Source organism: Manacus vitellinus, unplaced genomic scaffold (assembly GCF_001715985.3).
Source record: "Manacus vitellinus isolate BGI_N305 unplaced genomic scaffold, ASM171598v3 scaffold_43_pilon, whole genome shotgun sequence".
Taxonomy (NCBI): domain Eukaryota; kingdom Metazoa; phylum Chordata; class Aves; order Passeriformes; family Pipridae; genus Manacus; species Manacus vitellinus.
In genome coordinates, this window is record NW_021940560.1 from 4,775,346 (window position 1) to 4,790,524 (window position 15,179).

The following is a 15,179-nucleotide window of genomic DNA, read 5'->3' on the forward strand; positions in this document are numbered from 1 at the left end:
CTTGGCCAGTTTCTAGTGAAGCAGATTAAAAAGAGGTAATTTTGGAAGAAATAGTTACGTGTGGTGATATCAGTGCTGAAGAGAGCTGAGTGCACCAGCTTCCATCCCATTCTGTGCAAGTCCTGCTTCTTTGGCCTGGCTTGGCCTTTAATCATGCTACTTTCCCACCTCTGGAGGACAGGGTGGAGCAGAAGGCCAAAAGTGGCCTCACAGGATAGATAAAGGGCATCTTTAAATTCAAAAGTGCTGAGAAAAGAGGCTTTCATTTCGTTCAGACAGAAGTGCCAAGGATGGGCTCTGCCTCCAGCTGGGTTCTCATTACAGGAGATACCTGAGAGATGCTTCATGGGTTTGAGATGAGAGGTACTGTACAGTATGTGGGTATGGGTGAAAGTAGGCAATAGCATGGATTATGTAGGGAAAGTGGGAGAAACTTGTCATGGAAGTCTGTATAGGTGAGATTGGGAATCCTGCCTTACATTAATTGTGTGGTATCAGTGATTAGCATCCCTGGATTAGCAGCCCTGTATTCTTTTTAAGCTTCTAAAACCAGACTGTGATTCCCCTGGCAAAAATGATTACAGTAGTAGTACCTGACTTTCCTCTTGGATTCAAACACTATTCAAATAAATACTGAGGAAAAAGAATTTCAGAAAAAGATAATGAAAAATGTGACTCTCTTCCAGGAAAAAAAACCCAAACAACACAAACCCCAAACTTTTCAAAACTTCTTAAGTAGTGCTTCAAGTCCAGGCTGTTTCAGTAGGACTCAGTATAAGACTAACCTAAATGTCAGTATCTACATGCAGCCCATGTGTCTCGTCTGCTGTGCCGGTGGAGATGTGATTGATGAAGCCAAGGAGCTCTGGGGAGTGGCTGGGTCTTGCTCCCATCGTGTTACTCTGCAAATTCCTCTGCCTCCACACACTGGATCTCCTATGGAGATGGATTTTAGGCATCTGGCTCATCTACAGGCATATACATACTGACATGGAAATGGAATGTTCTTGTACTGCAGCTCTCTTGCCATGACCTCAGCCAGCCAAGCTATTCTGGAGCTTATAAACTTTTAACTCCATCTTAATGAAGTTGAGCTGGTAGAAAGTCCTGTATAAATAATTTAATAATATGTCTGAATGAAATGGCTGCTATCTAACTAGTAGAAATAACAGAAGTGATTAAATTAAATTCAATATACACATTAGCCACTGAACTACACAGCCATAAAAAAAAAAAAAGACTGTGGTCTAAAGAGTTGTCTCTTTTCCTCCCACAGCTTTATAATTATATCTTCAGGGAAATGCCACAGCTCAGCATTTAACGATCTGCCATCAGAGACATTTACGAGGAGATTTTCGGGGAAGGAGAGAGTTGATGGTGTCTTTTGTACCAAAAAAAGCAGTCATTGAATAGTCTGGCAATCATCTGCTGAGAGGAGCATTGATCCATATATTTACATTTCATGCGAAGGTAATAATTCTAAGGTTTTCCTCCAAGGAAATCCTAACAAGGTCATGATCTCCCAGGAAATATTTGGAAAATAGAGCATAAATCTTGGACAATGTCAATCTGTCATTGCCCTACAGCAGATCTGTATGGTTTGAAAGAACACAGCTGGTCAGTTTGGTGACACTGATTGTTTTCTATGAGGGATGGCTCCGGCAAAACCCAGCCCTTTTTGAACCCTGAAGCACTGGATATACTGGAAAAGGGGAGACATTTGCAATGTTGGAAGCAGTGGAATGAAGTATTCATGCAGAATTAACAGATGGCACAGAGTAAACAAATGGAAAAATTAGCAAAATACTTTTCCTAGTGCCAGACTGTAAATCAAATTGAAATATCCTGTGTAGCTGTAGCTGGTGCAGATATGGAGATATTACTGTTACTTTCGAGGCAGAAAGTAAGAGACTGGATGAAGGCTAATCTATTAAGGGCTAAGCATAAGGAACTTCCAACTTAAACACATATAATTTCCCAAATGGACAAGGAAAAGTCCAGGTTGTGGCTGTCAGGTGTTTCTTAGACATTTCAAAGCTTGTCCAAATGGATTCTGAGATTCAGGAAAAGATCAAGTACCCTTACGAAGAAAAAGGCAAACTTAAACAGACCTGTGAGTGCATATATTTGACTCATTGAGATGTTCAAAGAGAGTTGAAGAAGTCTCTTTCATTAAGTTGCATGCACTCCTAATCTAGTGAGACAGGGATTTCCAAGATGATATTGTCAGATTCCAGGTAAGGTAGTAACAACATCCACTTCTTTGTCATTTATAATAGTGGCTGTTTATCACTCACATTTTTCCCAGCGTAGGCGGTCACACACATAACTCACAATCATTTCTACTTAACAGCAAAACTCACAGTACTGTGTACTATCACATTTTATCCATTTTTAAGGTGGTAGCTCCTATTGACCTCATTTGTGGACTTGAACCTCACAAAATAGCTCAGCTGTTTGTGTGAGAGTGACCATAATATGCACTTTCTTTTGGGCATCCTCTGCTGCAGCCCATGAACAGGAGAGTCCCTCATCACTGCTAGGATTTTGCAGAGCAGGAAGTACCAAAAAAAAGCTGGTTTAATTTCAAGCTCCATTAGACACAGTGTTTGCCAAATGGAAGAAGACCAAATTGGTTGGAAATCTTGTCCTGAGACCTCTATGTTGGTATTAAAAATCCGAAAGAGTAGGTAGTAATAAACAGAAATCATATAATATATCATCTGAATCACTTCCTTTAAATCACTCTGAGTCTTTTAATTTTTATTTTTTTTCTTGTAGAAATGTAAAGTACTTACTCTGGGACTATTGATTACAGAACTGTAGTATCACCCTGGGTTTTCCAGTAGTAAATTGTTGAGAATAGTGTTTGAATGATGTAAAGATAATTAGACCATGCATAAATATATAATATGTGTGTGTGTGTGTCTGTGTACACATACTTAAATTTTCCTTCATTTTTCTTTATTCTTCTTTTAAAATGCTGAAAATGCATGCATGGCACTATATGATGTGAACACTGCAATTAGGGGAGGCAAATAGTATAATTAGTGAACAGTAAAGCTGATTTTAATCCAATCTATTATTTTTACCATGAGTTTTAAGTGGGAAGATTTATTTGTCCCTCTGCATACTGAAGTGCTTGTCTTCATGCAGAGCTTTTCCCCCAGGAAGCTCTGTGTTCGAGTCTCATCAGATGCACTGTCGTTGCAATGTTGATGTGTTATTCATCCTGCAAATGTGTTCTCACAGATGCTGGGGGTGATGGGCACCTGCCCAGGAATTGAAAGCTGGGGCCTGTTGAGTAGGTTGAATGGTGTTTTACAATTTTAAATGTATATTTAAATGACGAAGTCATACTCAAGTTTTCAAGGTCCACCGAAAGTCATCTGCTTGTTTTACGTCCAGCTCAAGTGCTTGTAGGGTAAGTTGTGGTTGACAGCAGCTGGACATGAGCCTGAGTGTGTGCCCAGAGCCAAGAGGGCCGATGGTATCCTGGCCTGTATCAGCAGTAGTGTGGCCAGCAGGACCAGGGAAGGGATTGTCCCTCTGTACTGGGCACTGGTGAGGTCACAGATGGAATCCTTTGTTCAGTTCTGGGCCCCTCACTACACAAAAGACATTGAGAAGCTGGAGCATGTCCAGAGAAGAGCAACAGAGCAGGGGAAGGGTCTGGAGCACAAGTCTGATGAGGAGCAGCTGAGGGAAGCTGGGGGGGCTCAGCCTGGAGCAGAGGAGGCTCAGGAGGGACTTTCTGTTTACAGCTCCCTGAAAGGAGGTTGGAGCCAGCTGGGGTTGGTCTCTTCTACCAGGTAACAAGTGATAGGATGAGGAAATGTCCTCAAGTTGTGCCAGGGGAGGTTCAGGTTGGATATTAGGGAAAATTTCTTCACTGAAAGGCTTTCAAGTGCTGGAATGGGCTTCCCAGGGAAGTGGTAGAATCACCATCTCTGGAGGTATGTAAAAGACATGTAGATGTGGCACATGGGACATGGTTTAGTGGTGGGCTTGGCAGTGCTGGGGGAGTGGTTGGACTTGATGGTCTTAGATGGCTTTTCCAACCTGAAAGATTCTGTGGTTCTCTGTTCAGTAATTAATGTAAGAAATATCTCTAATAAGAAGCGAGTCAGGCCTCTGCTCTGATGTATTGGTTCAATTGATCCAGCAGCTGGAGTGATTGACACAGAGGTGTTTGAACCCCTCCCTGCAGATTGGGCTGTCACTGCTGGCTGTGGCATGTGCCCCAGTGCCATTTGTAGGTCTGCCAGGGCCCGGGAGTAGCTGTTGAGTGTCTGAACTGCACATCTCTATTCTCCATTTTTAAAATTTTCCCCTCGAGAGCTATTACCAGAATTGCCAGCAGAAGGTAGTGTGAAATATTAAAGCTATCCTTAGTTTGGAAAATAGGGACCCTGGGGAGGCAATAGAGATCCAGGATGTCAAGTCACATCCCTGTGGAGAGGCGGGGAGAGTGGGGGAGCTCAGGCTGGAGGTGTTGCCACAGGTGAGGCAGACAAGACGAGCAGGAGAGTTAAACTGATTCAATGGAACCGATTTAGGTTGAATCCAATTTAAAATGGATATATATTTTTGTGCTTGTTTGTTAGGAGAGATGGAATCAGTTCCCAAAGCCCCCCGTGGGGGCTGCGCCGGCCGCCCACGTGTGGTGTTGATATGCAGTGCCAGCAGCAGGCTCCTGCATCCCAGAGTGCTGGGGAGTGAATGTCAGCTCGTTTAATCTTTGTCAGCGTGGTCCTCCCTCACTTCATCCTCTGAAAAGAAAGTTTAAAAGGATGCATTTAGAGAAATGTTTTCAAGATTCACTGGAGGAACTGTGCTTCTGGGTATCTCCTGGCTTTAGTTTAACCCGTGACTCTCCAGGCAGGCGATTTCACAGCCACCTCCAGTGCCAGAGCTGGAGCATTTAGTTCTTATTGCAGCTGGTAATACAGTGATTGCTCTGTAACTCAGGAGGGAAATAGCTGTGTGTGTGTGCTGGGAACTGTTTAAAAAGTCGGTGTTTACCAGGAGGTAGGATATCCTATAGGGATTGCTGCAGCTGGAGCCGTATCCATCCTTGTTTGTCACTCAAATTTTGTGTATATATCTTTGTGTTCATGTGTGCGTGTATATGTATACTAGTATATCTGTCCATCTGTCTATCCATCTATCCATCTATCTATCTATCTACTTCTTCATGTATATCAAGGTTAGTAAGGAAAGAAATTGATATGGTCTCATATAGAGAACTTTAAGTGTTTTCCCATCTGAGTTTGCCACAAAACAAGCAATTCTCACCACTTTAGTGCCTGAATTTTTTTACTGGTTGTTTTGAGAACGTGCTGAGTATATTGGCATGTTTGCATTCGTCAAATCCTTTGGATGCCGCAGGATGACAAGAGACTTTTACAGCCAGGAAAGAGCAGCTCATATAGCCTTTCCTACAGAAGCCTCCTCTCCCATACCAGTGATTCCTACTTCCCAGGGAGCGGAAGACAGCACACACTGCTCGGCTTTATTGCAAGGCACTGCACCAGCTGAAGAATTGGATCCACTCATTCAGGACAAGTAAGCAAATTCAGCTGGCCGATGAAAGGAAGCCTAGACAACGGTGTTCAAACACTCGCTCCCATTTCCTCCCCCCTCCCCAGATGTCTGGTTTCAGTTTTAAAACATAATAACATTTCATTAAGGAGTCATAGCAACCCCTCACTAATTTGTGAAGAGTACATCGTGAGCTACATTCTGTACTTATCAACATTTGAGCACTTTAGATCTTGTTTCATCTCATTAGTGGATGTTTATGGGACCTGAGGGTTTCAGCACTCTCTGACTCATTAGTCAGCCTGTGGTGGTGCAGGTTATATACTACAGGAGACGATTTCCCGGCCTTCAAAATGCTCACACGACTTTCAACACAAGTTCAGCCAGAAATGCTTTCTCACATTGAACAGTCAGAAAGGAATGTGCAAAGGTGTGTTGTTTTTCTTTAAAAGACACCACTTAGTAGAACACTGCGTGTATCAAAGTCACACTGTGCTCGGTCGCAGACAGCTGCACCACCAAAGAGATGTAATTTCAAAGAGCTGGATATTTAAATTGCTGGTTCTGGAAAATTTAGCCACAGGATGGCATTTACAGGAAACAGCAAACCAGAAGAATGTGTTGTGTTGGAAATTGCTTGGTGTTAACTTCAGAAAGAGTAGGAATTCTCTTTTCCCACTCATTTACTGGACCGAAGTCTTTTTTTCCCCAAATACTGCAGTTAACTTAGGCTTGTGCAGGATTTAATTTGTATGAAAAGAAATGTTCTGTTTCCTCCACTAAATTTATTAAGCAGTGCACCATTTAGTAAACTGTCAGTAGCATCTGTTGGAGAAACGCAGATAAAATACTGATGCAGAAGGAGGTAGTTTGTCCACATTACTGATATGTAGTTTCACATACATGAAATAATTCCCTGGGTGCATAATTTATTAGGAAACAATGCACCAATCTGCTTTTTGTGGCTTTGTTTCTAATAATGTTTTTCTTCCCCATCACAATGTACAATTTTCTCCAAAATGCACTAACAAATAGGAAAAGCAAATAAAAGTGTGAAGTAACAGTGTGATGTAAATGACAGAGCAGGAAATGGCATCTTAAATTTGTTTACAATATGCTGCAAGTCAAAAGATAGGAAACTGCTTTATTAATGAGCAGTTGATATCACGTTAATTAGGAAATCACAGAAAAAAAAATGCCTCTTGCGTGATAATTGCCTTATTAACACTGCATAGACTGTATCCATTTTTCAAGGATTATTGTGGAAATCAGATTCACTTATGCTTTTGCAAAGATGGTAGGGATTTGCTCTGTTATAGGTGGAGCCCTGGTGCTGTCACTGGGGGAGGATAACTGGTAGGGTCCTTAAAAATCTCTACTGGAATGGAAATGTGATGAAGATCAGTATCAGATCTTATCTGAATAAATATTTCTGAATTTTACAGTTACTACCTGGCAAGCTGTGCTTATGGAATAATAACTTTACAAATTGGAAATCTCTAGCCTCATACACAAACACTGCATGAGTTTGCTACCAAACTTTTATGCATGAATCACTGGGCATATTGTGGTTTTGATGGGAAATGCAAAGCTGAGGGCTCGTTGAGGGGACTTGGATTTGAAAGAAAAAAGGCAATATTTGATTTCAAAAGCTGAAATACAGATAGAAGCAGCAGCAGTGCTTGTCTTCCACGCCAACAATGAAACCAAACAGTCTGTGGAACAGCAAATTGTTGAGCAGCAACACATCATCCTCCAAGAGCCTCCTGCTGCCGGAGTTGTCAGAGCACACAGCAGCCGAAACCCTCTCATGTGAGGCCGAGGCTGTCAGGGATGTGGCAGAGGATGTGCTGCAACTCTGGCATCGGGGCAGCACCAGCATGTGCTGCACCTGCAGCTCTGCCCTCACTCACACAGATCCAAAGTGATTTGCGAGCCCCGAATGTTTACAGGAGGATAGGACTACTGCACTTAGTCCACGTTACAGCATTTTTAGCAATTAGTTCAAGATGACACTGGTAATTGTGGTGTGAGGATGCTGCTAATTGAAGCCAACCCAGCTCAGTACCTGTGTGCCCGCTGGAGTGGCCGTGCTTGAGAACCACGAGGCACTCGAGAACATCTTCAGCCTCTTGTGATTGTTTCATTTTATCCATGTTTCTTGATTCATTTCTTCAGCTGTACTAACATTAGGGTAAAAACTGTGTTCGTAGAGCTGTCTGGCAGCACAGCTTTCCAAGCTTGGTTTGTTTTTTTTTAATGTTACTTGAAGCAAAGTGCTTTCTTTCCTGCCGTGCAGAACTGGTGCCTCTGTAGCAGAGTGGCAGCATCCACACACACCTGGGCTCGTGCCATTGCTGTATCATCCTTGTAGAGGTATCCAGGCAGTGGGTGTCAGAACAGTTTGAGAGATCCATGAGGACCTTCTCAAGTGGAAGCTGAAGGCTGGAGTTCTCTGGCAGGATTCGGGATAAATGTAATTTTTTTTCCCTGATCAAGATGTAAGCTCGATAGGAACAGTTGTAGCTCTGCCTGGTGGAAGCAAAGTGTTCTCTTTTGGTGGGCTTTCAGCTTGAGGGAGGGTCATAAGGCAAATGAATCAAGGATTTTGTGTACCTCTTTAGACCTTTGCCCTGGTCAGCAGATTGTCCTGGCAGCACTTCAGAACAGGAGAATGGTGAGGTGTCCAGATGGGAGAAGCCAATGGGCCATGCTGGTAGTCAGCACTATCTCCCCTCCACAGAGAATCCCACTGCTAGGACTTCTGCTAGGAAAGATCCATAACTCTTTCAAAAGTACTAGCAAAAAAAATTTTTGTGGGCAAATTTGCCACAGATTTCCACACTAAAAGCATGGCTTCTTATCTAAAATCACATCTAAATGTGCTTTTGCAAAGTCTGCCTTCTAATGAAGCATTTGTCCTTGGCCGTTGTCCATCCAGTGGAACATCCTGGCTGCGGCCTCAGATTTGATTAAGTAGGTTGCTTACATCTTCTTTACTATACAGTGATACATCTGGACACCAGCTCAGCAGACACTGAAGTGTTTTGTAAGAGTCAGAGACACGTAAAAATGTATTGCTGAACTGCTGTAGACAAAGCTCTTTGGAGAGCTGGAAAATGAAGAAGAAGCGGGAGTTGCCTCAGGGGTCTGATTCACTGTTCCACTGTGAATCAGCTGAAATGACTGGGGCCACAGAGATGTCACACTGGGGTGACACGGTGCTGAAACAGATCCTTGTGCTTAAAAACACAGGCACTGCATTTTCCAGTTGCTTTATGATTTTACCACGTCGATGCTGAGCAAGGGGAACGGGCACAGATCTCATTTCCTGTTGTTATCAATAACAGTGACAGTTCATAACTCCCCGGTGGGTTAGATAATGTTTTTGTTCATTTTTTACTTTTATATAAATGAACAAAAAGAACTGGCAATAAGCACATGGCAGGCAAGAGCATCCCGATGCTCATCACGTGCGAAATTTATACAGTGATTGCAGTGGTAAAAACAAGGGAATATTCTAGTTTAAATCCACTCTTTACTTTGATCCGGCTCACCTACATGGCAAACAATATTTCTTCTAGCTATGAGATGGATGTCACCTTTTATAAAGATATGAGGAAAACCAGTAATTGTTCCAGTCAACGATGACATTTGTCATATCCCATTTAGTGAACTCAATCTCTTTACTTGTTCAAAGTGTTGCTTGTGAAATCCTTGATGTCTGACACATTGATTTGTCTGTGCAAAAAGCGGAAATACCTAACAGTTGCCACAGAACAAACTTTCCCAGCGGGTGCCCAAGCCACAGATCCTTCTGGGCCACGTGGTGAGAGTTTCTTTAGCTGCAACCCAGAGGATGCATGGAGGGTGATAGGGGAAGCCTCACCCTGCCATATCCATCTCAGGAACTGGGAACTGCTACCAAGTACCCACATCTAAACAAAGCCTTAGAGATTATACCTGCTTCCTTCTGTATCAGCTCCCATAAGCTCCCATAGTCCCTTATTTATGGAGAACATTGTTTATATAAAGCACTGTCTCTCAGGTTAAAAAAAAAAAAAAGCTAATATATAAATGGTGTGATTTTGATTTAATAATATAACTGACTGAATTGCTGTTTAATATCTCATTTCATGCCAAACAAAGTCCCCAAAGTGATACTGTGTGTTTATCTAAATAGCAAAATACATTTTTTTCAGGTTTAGAGGTCTAGAAAGCAGATATTAGCTGATCTTAAAATACGTGTACTTTATGCTCTGGTGTAAGGAAATCATAGTCTTCCCAGTTCTATTTGATTGCTCTGTTCTACAGAGCAATGTTTCTTCTGCACAGATAATTCTTTTCCCTGTGAATGTTTAATCAGAGGATGTGATTTGACTCCTTTCACCATTTAGGGCACTAGTACAAGTCACACTGTGCAATGTACATTTTACATGGTATTCTGCTTTCACAAAAAGCTAATGAACATGAGCATTTGGGATTCATTGGAAATGGTCTACTTAATGTGGTGCTTCTGTAGCAGATATAGTCCTTTTCCAGAAGTTACTGCTTCTCCACTCCTTACAGCTATTCCTGTCAGATACACCGGGGACCACTGGCAAGGACATGGAGTACACTGGCTTTTTTTAGTGCCAGAATGACTCTAATCGATCTTATTTATTCTTTTCACTAACATTCAACAGGAAGAAAAGCTCCAAATTCAGACTTGTAGCAGCAACTTTATTAAGACATGAATAAGGAATACAGAGAACTTCAGTGCCTGGGACACTTCTTAACAGACTTTTCAGAGTATTTCCATGTCAACAGGAGTCCAACCCTGATCTTTTTCTGAAGCCCACAATGACTTTTCTATTAAATGCACTGGCTCAGCATTGGCTGGTAATAAAGGAAGAGGGTGATTGTCCTTCATACTAAACCTTTCAGCCCAGATAATTGTAAAAGTGGTGTTAGTGTGATTAAGAAGATCCAGGCCAAGACTATTTAACTGCTTAATCTTAGAAATGAGATAGCACAGATTGCACTGTGAATGCCTGGGCTGCAAGATCAGCACAAGAGGTGCTTTTAAAAAATATATATGTGAAATTGTCTTGCCAGCCTATGAAAACCACTGGATGAATGTATTTGTTCCACTTCTGCTGTGAAGGCAGCAAGGATCCCCCATCCCTGGAAGTTCAGCAATTATATGGCTGCTGTGCCCTACCAAGGGAGCAGACCACAGCTGTTCCTCTGCCCCCTTGAACCAATCATTTGTGAAAACAGCTCAGTTTTAGGTTGGAGACTTTGCTCACCCAGTCCCAATTTCCATACACTTTAGATACCAAAGCTGTGTGCTGCCAGCTCCCTAATGAATCCCGTGTTCTTTAATGTATCAATCTTGATAATTCCTCTGTGAAGTTAGGAAAAGCACAGAAATTTTAATTGTGGCATTAAAAGCCACCTAGATCCTTGTACTGAAATCCAAAGGTACCTGTGAGATTTCTAAAAAATCTCATATCAGGAAATCTGACAGGGAACTGAATCTGCATCCTTTTCATTACAGACTGCTGCTGTAATGATTCAAGCATCTTTTCCTCATCAGGGACAGCATATTTACTGTGCTATCCATCAGGGAGACGATCGCTCCTGGAAGATATGCCAAAATACCACTTTTTTTGATGTGCGAATGTTCACAGTCACCTGTATAAATAGCAGGAGGCTGCTAGAGAAAACTGTATTGATGCTTTTTGCCTTTGCTTCTGGGATTTAGTTTATTTGCCTTTCATGATCAGTGAGAATTTTGTAGAGCTGCTTCCCCAGAACAATGCCTGTGAGGAGCAGGGGGGCAGTGCTGCGGTCCTGCGGGGCCGAGCTGTCAGTCGGAGCTGAGATCTGTCTGCAACTCTGAGCTTAATTTAAGAAATATTTGGTGTCTGCATCAGGTTTTATTTCTAAAGCCATACTTTTGAGACAGGGGAGGGGCAGGGATGTGAGAAGAGTTATCAGTTATTGTTGCCCTGTACGCTGCTGCACCAGAGCAGCAATAGATGCCAATAGATTTCCGGTGGATAATTCAATGGTAACTTTCTTCTGAGCGCTGCAGCGTGGGAGCCTTTGAAAGAAAGAGGTTAAGAGACAAGTAAGTAGGACTGGAGTGCTATTATTACAGCTATTTTTCTTTACTTCTAATACATGTCATCCTCTTTTATTAGGAGCTGACTGTTGAACCAGGAAAACTGATGCTACAGTGTACAAATGATACCTAGGCAAGGACGGATCATTGATAAGTGATCTGCAGGACACTGACCTTTCAGAAAAATTGAATAAAAATATACATGCCTTGGGACTTTCAGAACTAAAAGATTACCTGCATCCTCTCACTGTGCACAGAGAGCACAAGTACCTTTAGCAGTGACATGGAAAGCAAAGCCACCACAAGCATCACTGTAACCTCCCAGCCAGGGAACGAGTCCATCAGGCATTGTGCATCACTAAAATCACAGCTCTCGCCACACCAGGGAGCTGCAAAGAGAACTGAGAATACCAGAGATGTCAAATTTGAGTGAATGCTCCCCATATCCCACTTGTACAACTGTTACGCTCTCCGCACGCTATTCAAATATCAATTAATTAATGTTTGCTGTTGTGTGTGATTCAACCATATATTAGGGCTTCTTTGTTCACTTAGCAGCAATAACATGTCACTGCAAGATCTACTGAGAGACTGAGGAGGAAAGTCAATTTTTAAGTGCAGCCTTGTGAGCTTCCAGTGCTTCCCTATAAATTTGTACTGGACCTCTTCCAAATTCACTTCCTCGTCTTTTCCTGGTTCTCCAGATCCATAGGCACCCAACCTTCCTGTTTCACATACAAAGTCACAGTATTTGTCTTAAACATTAATTTTTCGTAAGTTAGGTTTTGTAAATACCTTGTTTTATCTACAAAATGGTTTATTGGATGTGAAACCCACCTACTTTCCTCTTCATCTCCATAAACATTTGTGCCCCCTGCTCTGCAGAGGCTGTTACTCTCAGCCTTCCAGGCCTCTCAACAAGGAGATTTTGGCTGACATGTCTTTTTTGAGCTTTCACTTGGCTACAACAAAGAGGTCTGGGGAAAAGACATCAGCCATCCAGTCTCAGCTTGCTACATCCTGGGTTTCTGGTAAGAATTCTCTTTAGACTGGAATTTACAGCTCTGGAGGTCCCCTAGAAAAACTGAATATAGCTTGGATAAAGGAGGTTTTGGTCATACTCATCCCATTCTCTAATGGAGACTTGGAGGATCCTGTGACTGCCTGAACGCAGGGCTGGAGCTGCCTGAGGCATGGGAGGTGGCTACTGGTGGAGAAAATGACTTTCACAGGAAACAGCATTCCTCAAGAGAGAGACAGAAATAAAAAAGTAATAATTGAAGCACTCTGAATCATCCAAACATGGATTTTCTTCTTCTAATGCTGAGTATCATAAGGGAATATAGTGCACTGCCAGGTAACTTAGAGTTGCCTAATTTCCTCTTGATGTTTTTTCAATTCTTTTTTACACATATTATCCCTGTTTGGATATTGAGAAACTGGGAATGAGGAGAGAAACAGGCCCAGTGTCACTTGTGAATTTGGCTACTCTCCGAGCTTTGTGTTATGTTGATAAAACAATCAACCAACTGAAGTGTTAAAAGATGAATTTTCTTTTAAAAGAATTAGATTATATTTAGTTTGATGTTCCACATCACAGAACTGCCAATCTTCCTTTTGTGAACCTGGAAGCTGTCAATCATATGGAAGTGAAGGCCTTATATATAAGGGTGGTGGAAATTTTTCTTTTTGTCCTTCAACAGTTGTCCTTTGAGTAACACAGAAAGAAATTGCTGAGGTCTTGGGAGTGACCAAGGTCTCTTCTGGGATCTCTAAAATAGGGAGTAGAACCCTGTTTTGGGTACCTGTGTTTCTCTTAGCAGGGGCAAAAAGCCAGCAAGGAAACTGGGAGGTTAAGGGGAGCAGGTAAGAGGTAGAGAAGAAAAGGAGAGCCAAGAGGATTGTTGTCAGATGAAGGTTGACTCAGCTGGGCTGTGATTTTTGGCTGAAGATGTGAAGATGGCACTGGAAATCTGACTTGATGCTTTGGTCTGCTGTGTACAGGTCATTCTGTGATTTTCTTGGGGAAAAAAATTCCTTCACTTCCACATTGCTAGTGGAAAAAAACCACAAGTTTTCTTCTACACAAACCCTACCTGTCAAGATGTTGGGTTGGTGAAAATTACCTGGCAGCAAAGGTCTGGGGTAATGACATTTTGTAAGGCATTGGCTCTTTAATAAAGTGGAATTAGGAGCTGATTAAGGGAATCATCACCTTAGGAAGCAGCAGCAGAAGGTATTGACACCTACACGTGTGATCCCTCCCCAGGCTCCTGCTACAGAGGAGGTCTGAGAGCACCTGAGCAGTTGCCTGGCTCCAGGTATGAATACAAGTGTTTCAACTGCGTGGTGAAAAGGAGAGAGAGAGAGAAATGGGAAAACCCAGTTGTATTTCTGAACACAGCTAGTATGCTTGGAAACACAAAGGTTAATCAAATATACAAAATCTGCTGGTACAGGGGAGACATGGCAGCAGTGACCGTTGCCCCAGGGCAGTGCAGGGACTGACCCTCTAGGTTCTCACTTTCCCTCATGAGCAAGCCACACAAAAATGGAGCCTGTTAATTTGCTTCAGAGACTGTAGTGTAAAACCAAGAGAGAAATCCAAGCCTTTAGGGCAAGTTTTTTAATCTTCAGGTTCAATTTAGATTGTTGCTTAAAGTATGCACTGAAATAGTGTTACATGAGTAATTAGCAAATTAATAGCTCACCACATTGTGCAGAAATGTCAGCCCCTACAAATGTCATTGCTATTTCTTTACAAGCTTAACTTTTCATTTTTAAACCAATAATTTTGTCTCCACTGAGAAAGCGCTGTTTTGCTGCTGAATAACAGAACAATATTTATAAGAAGACTGAAATTCCAGCGTTTGGAAGGCAGCTTAGTGACATTAATTGACACTTGAACAGTCCGTGTGCATAAATACATTTTTTTTTTTGCAAAGGTGATGTTCTTCAGCTGGAGGCAGGGGAGAGTTTTGTGTCCTATCCTTTACTGCCACAGATGAAACAGAAGATCCTGGAGGCTTTGATGCTTCAGTCCTCCTTGGGATCTGGCACCTTGTGGAGAGACCTTGTGGCCACCAGCCATGTCTGGGGCTGCATCAAGAGCAGCAGCGTGCAGGCTTTGTTCAGGGCTCTCAAACACAGTGTGTTCCCTGAGGTCACAAGGGCCCACCCATTTGTTACACACTGGCAATACGATTTTCCCTTCATCTGTCCTCTGACAGCCCCTTAACCATTAACAGTGGGGCTGCAGGAGCACAGATGTTGTGGCACCCGTGAGTGATGTGGCGCTCGGCGCTGTCAGTGCCCGTCCAGCGGCGCTCACGGGGCCCGTGGATGTGTGTGATGAATGTGCCACTGTTCTGCTGCTCCGTGGGAGCAATTAGATCACCCAAAGGGCACATCCATGGGTGTGCTGGCTGCACCACTTGAGGAATTAGCAACACATTTTGTTCCCCTTTAAGCCATAGTGATGCGTGTTACAGTTTGCGCATCTCTGCTCCGGACTGTGCTCTAG